The sequence below is a fragment of the Podarcis bocagei genome, assembly GCF_964188305.1.
Source record: "Podarcis bocagei genome assembly, contig: HAP1_SCAFFOLD_224, whole genome shotgun sequence".
Lineage (NCBI taxonomy): Eukaryota > Metazoa > Chordata > Lepidosauria > Squamata > Lacertidae > Podarcis > Podarcis bocagei.
In genome coordinates, this window is record NW_027670224.1 from 40,256 (window position 1) to 52,970 (window position 12,715).

Here is a 12,715-nt window from a genome sequence, read left to right on the forward strand (position 1 = left end):
TGCTCCTGCTGCGACTCCGAAAAGATCAGGATGTCATCTAAGAAACAGACGCACGTCTTGTAGAGAAGTCCCGCCAACACGTGATGCATAAATGCTTGAAAAACGTGGGAGCCATTTTGCAATCCAAAAGGCATAACTCTATATTCGTAGGTCCCCAGTGGCGTGAACATGGCTGTCTTCCACTCATCACCCTCCCGCACGCGAATGAGGTTGTACGCCCCCCGCAGGTCCAACTTGGTGAACACTCTGCCCTTCCGTACCTTCGCGAGGAGGTCGTCAATTCGGGGCATGGGGAAGTCCGATGGCCTAGTCACACTGTTCAAAATCCTGTAATCCACTACGAGTCTCTTTTGGGGCGTGTCCCGCTTCTTAACAAAGAATACGGGACTGCCCCCCACTGCCTTGGACTCCCGGATGAAGCCGCGCTGCAAATTATGATCAATGAACTCCTTGAGTTCTTGCAGTTCGTCCTCTGACATGGAATACAGTTTCCCTTTAGGCAGCGCCGCCCCCGGCAGCAGGTCAATTTTGCAGTCATATGGTCTGTGAGGGGGTAGCCTGTCTGCCTCCTTCTCGCAGAAAACTTCCAAAAATTCAGCGTACTTGTGGGGAATCGCTTGCAGCGTGCCTAGCAGCAGCTGTGACTCCTCTTCCTCTCCTTCCTGCCTGGGCACGATGCAGTGTTCAGCACAAAAGGAAGAGCCGAAGGTCAGCTGCCTCTGGTACCAAGCCATCGTTGGGCTGTGCTTGTCCAGCCAACTCATGCCCAATACAACGGGCGTGTCAGATAGTTGAGTGACGTTGAAGCTGATGATTTCTCTGTGATTCCCAAGTCGCATCACCATTGGTGGCGTCTGCTTCACCACTTGCCCCCCGAGCAGCTCCCTGCCATCCACCGTGACAACCTGCAGGGGCAGTGTGGCTGGCAGCAACTGCACAGCGTGCCTGTCGACAAAGTCCTGCCCTATAAAGTCCGCATTGCTGCCTGAGTCGATGGTGATTGGCACGTCTATGGTGATTCCATTGGGCAGCTGGAGAGATGCTGTGAGCCGCACTACTGGTTTGGGCGGGAGGGGGTTCACGGGCTGCAAAATTTCTGGGGACTGCGTCACTAACACGTCTGGCTGGGCCCCAGTGCCTCTTCCTCCAGCCAGACTGCGTCGTTTCCCTGCTGTGGTCCTCCTTGCTGCGTTGCTGCAGTCACCATTGCTGAGGCTGCAGTGAGCTTGTGGGGCCTCTGGGGACACTCTTTTGCCATATGCCCTGGTTCCTCACAGACGTAACACTTCCTGTTCCCTCTAGGAGGCTTCGCTTTCACTGCTGCCGGTGCTAGGGCTCTGGTTGCTGACTGAGCCCTTGCACCTCCAACCTCCATAGGTTCGGCTCCTCCTCCTGGCGGAGGCGTGGATTGCGCCCGCGCTGCTTCTCTGGGAAGGAAGGAGGGGCCCCCGGCTGGTTCGCGCCCTCCACGCCCTTCGTCCCTGCTCCACGGACGTCCTTCCAGCCTCACCCCCACTGCCAGTGCCCTCTGAACGACCTCCTGGGTGGTTCGGGGTCTCTCCCCCCTCGCGATCTCATCTTTAATCGAGTTGTGCAGCCCCTCCCAAAAGAGGTCTCTTACAGGGGTCGAATCTCTGTCCCATTCCAGGGCACTGACCAAGGCGAAAAAGCGGGCATGATACTGCCTGACGCTGGCCCTCCCTTGTCTCAGCCCATGCACCTCCTTCCGTGCAAGATCCACGTCAATACTTGATAAAAAGCACCCATCCATCGCTTTAATAAAGGCATCCGCATTCTGGAGCGCCGGATCCTTATCTCTCCATAAATTGCGTAGCCATGCTTTCGCATCCCCATGCAGATGGGACATGATGAACCCCACTCTCTCTTGTTCATCTCTAAAGTCTTTATGCAGCAGTTGCAGTGCGCACAGTACGTCGGCTCTAAAGTTGGGATACTGTTGCAGGTTCCCATCGAAGTGAGAGACTAGCCCGCCTGCCCGTCTCGCCAACCCAATTCCCTCCTGCCGGGGTGTCTGCTTTGTCAGCACGTCTAACCTGACCTGGAGATCCCTGCAGGCGGCAGCTGCCTCCTCCTCTCTCTTCCTGGATGCGAGAACCTCGGCGTTCAGTTGTGCCACTGCTTTTCTGAGGTCCTCTATCTGCTGCTCAGCCGTCATGTCGTCTGCCGTTCGTGAGCTCGCTAGTAGGCACCTGTTTCTCTCCCCTCCTCGAGGCTGTAGATGCCCACAATGAGGAGACGGAGCTTACTGTCAGAGCTGCTTGAAAATCCTAGCTCACAGAGGATCACGCTAGCCAGCGATCATTAAGTAAAAGTCTTTATTGAATTACAGTTTCCATTCTCACGCTGCTGCGCGCAAACTCTACGTCTAGTAGCTAGATCGGCGAAGCTCCGTCTGAGTCTCCGCCCCGTGAGCACCAACTTAATATCCTAGCCTTGCTCCACCTTTTCCGCCTGACTGTCCTCCTCTGGGTCCCTCTACCCCCCGCGGCCTCCTCCTTCCGGGATTCTTCTGACGCTGACCCGGACCCTCCTGCCTCCTTGCGCCGGGCTTTAGGACCTGGTTCCCTCTCGGGGCTGCTTACTGCGCCGCCTTCCTCTGCATTTGAACTTGGCGCGCGCGCCCAACCTTCCACCTTCCTCTTAACCGTTTCTTCGCTCCCCGATGGAGGTGTGGCCACTCCTGACTCATGCCCTCCCTCCTGTGGTGAGCTGCCAGCGCTTCCCCCCTGGCTCCCTTCCTCTTCCCTGCTTCCTGGCGGTGACGCTGGTCCCGATTTCCAGCTGCTCCCCCCTGAGTCCCTTCTGGCTCTATCTTCCTGGGGTGCCCCCCTTGCCCTGGCCACTGGTGCTCCTTTCTGTGAATCCTCTGATTCACTGGAAAGACTAGGAGATCTCGGGTCGTCGTCATCACTCATCTTTTCTTCTGCCTCCTCCCCTTCGCTCTCTGTTTCCTCCCTTGCCCGTGCCTCTGCTCCTAAACCCCTGACAACGGTGTTGTGTTATTTTGGTTTCATCACACACACTTTGCGATTTCTGGGTCAATGTGCATTAACACCAAAGAAAACGACTTGAAATAAGTGAAATCCAATATTCTTCTTTCTATGTAGCTGGAACACAAAACAACCTGTTTGGCTTTGTTTAGGCTTATTACACTTCGCTTTGCTAGGGCTTGGGTTAGGTTTAGGGTTAGGGTTAGGGTTGGGGTTAGGGTTAGGGTTAGGGTTAGGGTTAGGGTTGGGGTTGGGGTTGGGGTTGGGGTTGGGGTTGGGGTTGGGGTTGGGGTTAGAGTTAGGGTTAGGGTTAGGGTTAGGGTTAGGGTGAGAGTGAGGGTTAGGGTTAGGGTTAGGGTTGGGGTTGGGGTTGGGGTTGGGGTTGGGGTTGGGGTTGGGGTTGGGGTTGGGGTTGGGGTTAGGGTTAGGGTTAGGGTTGGGGTTGGGGTTGGGGTTGGGGTTGGGGTTGGGGTTGGGGTTGGTGTTGGTGTTGGGGTTGGGGTTGGGGTTAGGGTTAGGGTTAGGGTGAGAGTGAGAGTGAGAGTGAGAGTGAGAGTGAGAGTGAGAGTGAGGGTTAGGGTGAGGGTGAGGGTGAGGGTTAGGGTGAATGACCACCGAAAGAACAATCCAAGCTTATTTGTCCTCTTTCTATTGAGATGGAACCAAAACACCTATCCTTTATTTGGGCTGATAACGACAATGTCACTCTGCGATTTTTGGGTGAATGTGCATTCTAACCCACAAAACATCAATTTGAAATAAACCCAATCAGAGCTTTATCATCTTTTTTTTATGTAGATGGCACCCAAAACACCCTTTTGCTTAGGTCGGTGGTGATTCCCGTGCACACCCACAAAACACCATGCGAATTGAAATAAGACCAAGCAAAGCTTATTCGTCTTCTTTCTACGCATATGGAAGCATTATTTTAGTCTCATTACACACTGCGATGTCTGGGTCAATTTGCATTAACACCAAAGAACAAGACTTGAAATAAACGAAATCCAAGATGCTTCTTTCTATGTAGCTGGAACCGAAAACAACCTGTTTGGCTTTGTTTAGGCTTATTACATTTCTCTTTGCTAGGGTTAGGGTTAGGGTTAGTGTGAGGGTTAGGGTTAGGTTTAGGATTAGGATTAGGGTTAGGGTTAGGGTTAGGGTTAGGGTTAGGGTTAGGGTTAGGGTTAGGGTAAGGGTTAGGGTTAGGCTGAGGGTTGGGGTTAAGGTTAGGGTTAGGGTTAAGGTTAGGGTTAGGGTTAGGGTTAGGGTTAGGGTTAGGGTTTGGGTTTGGGTTAGGGTTAGGGTTAGGGTTAGGGTTAGGGTTAGGGTTAGGGTTAGGGTTAGGTTAGGGTTAGGGTTAGGGTTAGGGTTAGGGTTAGGGTTAGGGTTAGGGTTAGGGTTAGGGTTAGGGTTAGGGTTAGGGTTAGGGTTAGGGTTTATGACCACGAAAGAACAATCCAAGTTTATTCGTCCTCCTTCTATTGACATAGAACCGAAACAACTATGTTTGATCTCGGCTGATAACAATCATGTCACTCTGTGATTTTTGAGTGAATGTGCATTCTAACCGCAAAAGCACCAATTTCAAATAAACCCAATCAGGGCTTTATCATCTTTTTCTGTAGAATCATAGAATCATAGAATCATAGAATCATAGAATCATAGAGTTGGAAGAGACCACAAGGGCCATCAAGTCCAACCCCCTGCCAAGCAGGAAACACCATCAGAGCACTCCTGACATATTGTTGTCAAGCCTCTGCTTAAAGACCTCCAAAGTAGGAGACTCCATCACACTCCTTGGCAGCAAATTCCACTGTCGAACAGCTCTTACTGTCAGGAAGTTCTTCCTAATGTTTAGGTGGAATCTTCTTTCTTGTAGTTTGGATCCATTGCTCCGTGTCCGCTTCTCTGGAGCAGCAGAAAACAACCTTTCTCCCTCCTCTATGTGACATCCTTTTATATATTTGAACATGGCTATCATATCACCCCTTAACCTCCTCTTCTCCAGGCTAAACATGCCCAGCTCCCTTAGCCGTTCCTCATAAGGCATCGTTTCCAGGCCTTTGACCATTTTGGTTGCCCTCCTCTGGACACGTTCCAGTTTGTCAGTGTCCTTCTTGAACTGTGGTGCCCAGAACTGGACACAGTACTCCATGTGAGGTCTGACCAGAGCAGAATACAGTGGCACTATTACTTCCCTTGATCTAGATGCTATACTCCTATTGATGCAGCCCAGAATTGCATTGGCTTTTTTAGCTGCCGCGTCACACTGTTGGCTCATGTCAAGTTTGTGGTCAACCAAGACTCCTAGATCCTTTTCACATGTACTGCTCTCAAGCAAGGTGTCACCCATCTTGTATTTGTGCCTCTCATTTTTTTTGCCCAAGTGCAATACTTTACATTTCTCCCTGTTAAAGTTCATCTTGTTTGTTTTGGCCCAGTTCTCTAATCTGTCAAGGTCGTTTTGAAGTGTGATCCTGTCCTCTGGGGTGTTAGCCACCCCTCCCAGTTTGGTGTGATCTTCAAATTTGATCAGGATGCCCTTGAGTCCATCATCCAAGTCGTTGATAAAGATGTTGAATAAGACCGGTCCCAAGACAGAACCCTGTGGCACCCCACTAGTCACTCTTCTCCAGGATGAAGAGGAACCATTGATGAGCACTCTTTGGGTTCGGTCAGTCAGCCAGTTACAAATCCACTGAGTGGTAGCACAGTCAAGACCGCATTTTACCAGCTTCTTTACAAGAATATCATGGGGCACCTTGTCAAATGCCTTGCTGAAATCAAGGTAAATGAAATGAAGGGAATGCAGTGGATGTAGCCTACCTTGATTTCAGCAAGGCATTTGACAAGGTGCCCCATGATATTCTTGTAAAGAAACTGGTAAAATGCGGTCTTGACTATGCTACGACTCAGTGGATTTGTAACTGGCTGACTGACCGAACCCAAAGAGTGCTCATCAATGGTTCCAACTGTGTGACGCGGCAGCTAAAAAAGCCAATGCAATTCTGGGCTGCATCAATAGGAGTATAGCATCTAGATCAAGGGAAGTAATAGTGCCACTGTATTCTGCTCTGGTCAGACCTCACCTGGAGTACTGTGTCCAGTTCTGGGCACCACAATTCAAGAAGGACACTGACAAACTGGAACGTGTCCAGAGGAGGGCAACCAAAATGGTCAAAGGCCTGGAAACGATGCCTTATGAGGAACGGCTAAGGGAGCTGGGCATGTTTAGCCTGGAGAAGAGGAGGTTAAGGGGTGATATGATAGCCATGTTCAAATATATAAAAGGATGTCACATAGAGGAGGGAGAAAGGTTGTTTTCTGCTGCTCCAGAGAAGCGGACACGGAGCAATGGATCCAAACTACAAGAAAGAAGATTCCACCTAAACATTAGGAAGAACTTCCTGACAGTAAGAGCTGTTCGACAGTGGAATTTGCTGCCAAGGAGTGTGGTGGAGTCTCCTACTTTGGAGGTCTTTAAGCAGAGGCTTGACAACCATATGTCAGGAGTGCTCTGATGGTGTTTCCTGCTTGGCAGGGGGTTGGACTCGATGGCCCTTGTGGTCTCTTCCAACTCTATGATTCTATGATTCTATTCTATGATTCTAGGTAGGCTACATCCACTGCGTTCCCTTCATCTACCAGGCTTGTAATTCTGTCAAAAAACGAGATCAGGTTAGTCTGACATGACTTATTTTTCAGAAATCCATGCTGACTATTGGTGATCACAGCATTCCTTTCTAGGTGCTCACAGACTGTTTGCTTCATGATCTGCTCCAGAATCTTCCCAGGTATTGATGTCAGACTGACTGGGCGGTAATTATTTGGGTCCTCTCTTTTCTTCTTTTTGAAAATAGGGACAACATTTGCCCTCCTCCAGTCTCCCGGGACTTCGCCTGTTCTCCAGGAATTCTCAAAGATGACTGCCAGTGGTTCTGAGATCACATCTGCCAGTTCTTTTAATACTCTTGGATGCAGTTCATCTGGCCCTGGAGACTTCAATACATCTAAACTAGCCAAGTATTCTTGTACTATCTCCTTAGTTATTCTGGGCTGTGTTTCCTTTGCTGAATCATTTGCTCCAAATTCTTCAGGTCGGGCATTGTTTTCTTTATCGGAGAAGACTGAGGCAAAGAAGGCATTGAGGAGTTCAGCCCTTTCTGTGTCCCCTGTTTGCATTTCACCATCTTCTCCTCTGAGTCACCCCACTGTTTCTTTGTTCTTCCTTTTGCTAGGAACATACCCATAAAAGCCTTTTTTGTTGCTTTTAACCTCTCTAGCCAGCCTGAGTTCATTCTGTGCTTTAGCTTTTCTGACTTTGTGTCTACACATGCTGGCTATTTGTTTGAATTCCTCTTTGGTGGTTTCCCCCCTTTTCCATTTTTTGTACACATCCTTTTTAAATCTTAACTCAGTTAAAAGTTCTTTAGATAGCCACCCTGGCTTCTTTAGGCACCTTCCATGTTTCCGTCTCATTGGTATTGCCTGACGTTGTGCTTTTACTATCTCCCTCTTAACAAACTCCCAGCCATCATGAACTCCCTTTCCTTTTAGTATTACTGTCCATGGGATCTCACCCAGCACTTCCCTAAGTTTTATGAAGTCGGCTTTCTTAAAGTCAAGAAATTGAGTCCTAGTATGCTTGGCTGCTCCTTTCCGCTGTATAGTAAACTTCAGAAGAGCATGATCACTCGCGCCTAATGATCCTTCCACTTCTACCCCACTAACCAGGTCATCAACATTGGTTAGGACCAGATCTAAAATGGCTGTTCCTCTTGTTGCTTCTCCCACTTTCTGGACAATGAAGTTGTCTGCAAGGCCAGTGAGGAATCTGTTGACCTTATGCTCTTGGCTGAGTTTGACATCCAACAAATATCCGGGTAATTGAAGTCCCCCATTACTACTATCTCCCTTCCTTTTGCATGCTTGGCCATCTGTTCCAGGAAGGCATCATCTATGTCCTCCGTTTGGCTTGGGGATCTATAGTAAACTCCCACAATGAGATCTCTGTTATTCTTCTCTCCCTTAATTTTGACCCAAATGCTCTCACTTTGGCTTTGAGGATCTAAATCTTGGATCTCTTCACAGGTATATACATCCCTGACATATAACGCCACTCCTCCTCCTTTCTTGTCTGGTCTGTTTCTCTGAAATAGATTGTATCCCCCCATTATTACATTCCAATCGTGGGACTTATCCCACCAGGTTTCAGTGATACCTATTATGTCATATTTAGTTTGCTGTACCAAGAGCTCAAGCTCATCTTGTTTATTTCCCATGCTTTGCGCATTAGTGTACAGACATTGAAGTCCATTAATCATTCCCCCGTGTCTCTTATTTAAGGATTTTTTCCTCCCACCACTAGGTCTGCGTGCTGTTTGCTCCATTTGGTCTATGACATTTGGATGATCATCTTCATCAATTGATAGACTCCTACCTTCAGGAGCACTGTCTCCCTCCCCCACATTAGTCAGTTTAAAGCCCTCCTGATGAGGTTTCTGAGATTTTTGGCAAAAACATTTCTCCCAACCGTTGTGAGGTGCAGCCCATCGCTTGCCAGAAGTCCATCTTCAAGAAACTGCAGTCTGTGATCTAAGAATCCAAACCGTTCCTGTTTACACCATTTACGAAGCCAGCTGTTCACTTCCACTATTTTTCCCTCTCTCCCTGGGCCACGTCTTTCAACTGGGAGGACAGATGAGATGACAATTTGTGCATTTAGTTGCTTCAATTTCCTGCCGAGAGCCTCCTAGTCTCTTTTGATCTTCTGGAGGCTATTGCTTGCAGTGTCATTGGTTCCCACATGAACCAAGAGGAAGGGGTATTTGTCAGTGGGTTTTATGATTCCTTGCAGTCGTTCAGTTACATCTTGGATCTTAGCCCCGGGGAGACAGCACAGTTCCCGTGACATCTTGTCAGGCCCACAGATCACTGCTTCTGTTCCCCTCAGTAGGGAATCCCCTATCACCACTACACGCCTCCTCTTGGGTTTGGTCGGGGTTCTTCCGTGAGCTGTCCGTTCCAAGGTCGCCTGCACATTCCCTGAGGACTGACTTTGCTGCTCGTCTTCATATACCTGATCGACTGTAATGAGGGAGAGATCCTCAAATGGAGTCTGCTCTTCGTCTTCCATGCTAGGGGAGAGGACCTCAAAGCGATTGTGTATTTCTAAACAATCAGAGCGAACCCTGGGCCTCCTACTTCTTTGAGTCACGTTTCTCCATATATCTGGCTCCTGTGTTGGTGAACTAGCCTCCTTCTCAGGGGAGTCCCCTGTCTCTTCCTTGGTGGGGACGGTGTGCTCTGTTGCTTCCAAGAAGAGCTCCAGCTCTCTAATTCTTTGGAGCGTAGCTACACGTTCCTCCAGTTGCTGGACTTTGTCTTTTAAGAGGGCAATCAACATGCAATTGCTGCAGGTAAAGCTGCCTGCAACCTTTGGCAAGATGGCAAACATTGTGCAGGAACTGCAGGCGACTGCAGCTGTTCCCTCCCCCTCCATCCTGAGAACGTGTCGTTGGGGGTGGCTACAGCGGTCCTCCATCATAAAAAGCGTGAACACAGGACAAATAACTCCCCCCACAAGAAAAAAAATAACCTAGGTCTCCCCCAAAAAACGTTTGAGACTAGCTCCCCTAAATCTAAAAGCTAATCAGCCACAAAGAAACACACACACACACACACACACACACACACGAAAACCTTTTTTGCTCCGTCTTCAACTGCTGCCCTGCTAGGTCTGATAAGCTCCTCCCACAGCTAATCCCCTGCCTCAACAGAAACCCTGCCCCCTCTTACCTTTGCACAGGAAGAACAGCTAATCAGCCACAAAGAAACACACACACACACAAGAAAACCTTTTTTGCTCCTTCTTCAACTGCTGCCCTGCTAGGTCTGATAAGCTCCTCCCACAGCTAATCCCCTGCCTCAACAGAAACCCTGCCCCCTCTGACCTTTGCACAGGGAGAACAGCTAATCAGCCACAAAGAAACACACACACACAAGAAAACCTTTTTTGCTTCTTCTTCAACTGCTGAGATTCAGACGGAGCTTCAGTGGTCTAGAGTTTCAGACGTAGAGCTGTGCGCTGCGGTTGTGAAAGCAAAACTGAACTTCAATAAAGACTTTTGTATATAACAATGAACCGGCGTTGGTCCTTTGTGAGCTGGGACCTCGGGCAGCTCTGACACTTACGGTTAGGGTTAGGGTTAGGGTTAGGGCTAGGGTTAAGGTTAAGGTTAAGGTTAAGGTTAAGGTTAAGGTTAAGGTTAAGGTTAGGGTTAGGGTTCGGGTTCGGGTGAATGACCACGAAAGAACAATCCAAGTTTATTCGTCCTCCTTCTATTGACATAGAACCGAAACACTTATGCTTGATTTGGGCTGATAACAAAAATGTCACTCTGCTATTTTTGAGTGAACGTGCTTTCTAATCCCCAAAACACCAATTTGAAATAAAACCGATCAGAGCTTTATCATCTTTTTTTTATGTAGATGGCACCCAAAACACCCTTTGGCTTAGGTCGGTGGTGATTCCGGTGCACATCCAAAAAACACCATGCGAATTGTAATAAGCCCAATCAAAGCTTATTCGTCTTCTTTCAACGCATATGGAAACAAAAAGACGGTTGTCAGAGCTGCCCGAGGTCCCAGCTCACAAAGGACCAACGCCAGTTCGTTGTTATATACAAAAGTCTTTATTGAAGTTCAGTTTCACCTTCACAACCGTAGCGCGCAGCTCTACGTCTGAAACTCTAGACCGTCGAAGCTCCGTCTGAATCTCCTCCCCCCAGACACCAGTTTAAGACTCTAGCCTTGCTCCACCTCGTCCTTTGCTCTTTCCTCCTCTGGCTCCGCCTGTCAGCTGGGGTCTCGCCCTTCCTAGACTCATCTGACGCTGAGTCCCCTGAGTCTTCCCCCTGTCTCCGGCGGGCTTTAGGACCTGCCTCCCAATCCGGGTTTTCTGCTGTCCCCCGCGCCTGTACATTCGAACTTGGCGCGAGCGCCCAGCCGGCAACCTTCCTCCTGACCGTTACACTGCTCCTGTCACTGCTTCCCCCTTCTGGGAGGCTAGCTGGACCTGACCTCCCCTCCGTTCCCCCACTCTCCAATAGAGGCGTGGTCAGCCCTGACTCATCTTCTCTCCCTTCTGGAGGAGACGCTGGTCCTGACACCTGAGACTCTTCCCCCCCACTACGCTCTGGTTGGGAAGCTGGTCCTGATCTCCCGCTGCTGCTTTGGGAGTCCCCGCTGGCCCCTTGTTTCTGGTGTGTTCCCCCTGGGACCCTCTTGCCCTGACCATCGGCGCCTCCTTCTGGGAATCTTCTGATTCGCTGGAGAAGCTCATGAAATCTCTCGGGTTGCTGTCATACTCCCCTACGCTGCCCTCAGATTCTTCCCCTTCGCTCTCCATTTCCTCTCTCCCCTGTACCTCTGTTCCTGAGCCCCTGACAACAGTGTTGTGTTATTTTGGTTTCATTACACACACTTTGCGATTTCTGGGTCAATGTGCATTAACACCAAAGAAAACGATTTGAAATAAGTGAAAACCAAGATTTTTCTTTCTATGTAGCTGTAACACAAAACAACCTGTTTGGCTTTGTTTAGGCTTATTAAACTTTGGTTAGGGTTAGGTTTAGGATTGGGGTTCGGGTTAGGGTTCGGGTTCGGGTTCGGGTTAGCGTTAGGGTTAGGGTTAGGGTTAGGGTTAGGGTTAGGGTTAGGGTTAGCGTTAGGGTTAGGGTTAGGGTTAGGATCAGGGTGAATGACCACCGAAAGAACAATCCAAGCTTATTTGTCCTCCTTTCTATTGAAATGGAAACAAAACACCTATGCTTGATTTGGGCTGATAACAAAAATGTCACTCTGCGATTTTTGAGTGAACGTGCTTTCTAACCCCCAAAACACCAATTTGAAATATGCTTGGCAGGGGGTTGGACTCGATGGACCTTGTGGTCTCTTCCAACTCTATGATTCTATGAAATAAACCCAATCAGATCTTTATCATCTCTTTTTTATGTAGATGGCACCCAAAACACCCTTTTGCTTAGGTCGGGGGTGATTCCGGTGCACACCCACAAAACACCATGCGAATTGAAATAAGACCAAGCAAAGCTTATTCGTCTTCTTTCTACGCATATGTAAGCGTTATTTTAGTCTCATTACACACTTTGCGATTTCTGGGTCAATGCACATTAACACCGAAGAAAACGACTTGAAATAAGGGAAATCCAAGATTCTTCTTTCTATGTACAGTGGTACCCCGCAAGACGAACGCCTCGCGAGACGAAAAACTCGCAAAACGAAAGGTTTTTTCGTTTTCGAGTTGCCTCGCAAGACAAATTTCCCTATGGGCTTGCTTCGCAAAACGAAGCTTGCCCCGGGGACAGCGGGTCTTCTCTTTTGAAGCAAGGGGCTGCGGGGAGATCGCTTCTCCCCACCGCCCCTTGCTTCAAAAGAGGTCCGGGGGGCAGCGGGGAAGAAGCGCTTCGCTTCCCGCTTCCCCCGACCTCTTTTGCAGCAAGGGGCTGCAGGGAGATCGCTATCTCCCCGCAGCCCCTTGCTTCAAAAGAGGTCCGGGGGGCAGCGGGGAAGAAGCGCTTCGCTTCCCGCTTCCCCCGACGTCTTTTGCAGCAAGGGGCTGCAGGGAGATCGCTATCTCCCCGCAGCCCCTTGCTTCAAAAGAGGTCCGGGGGCAGCGGGAAGCG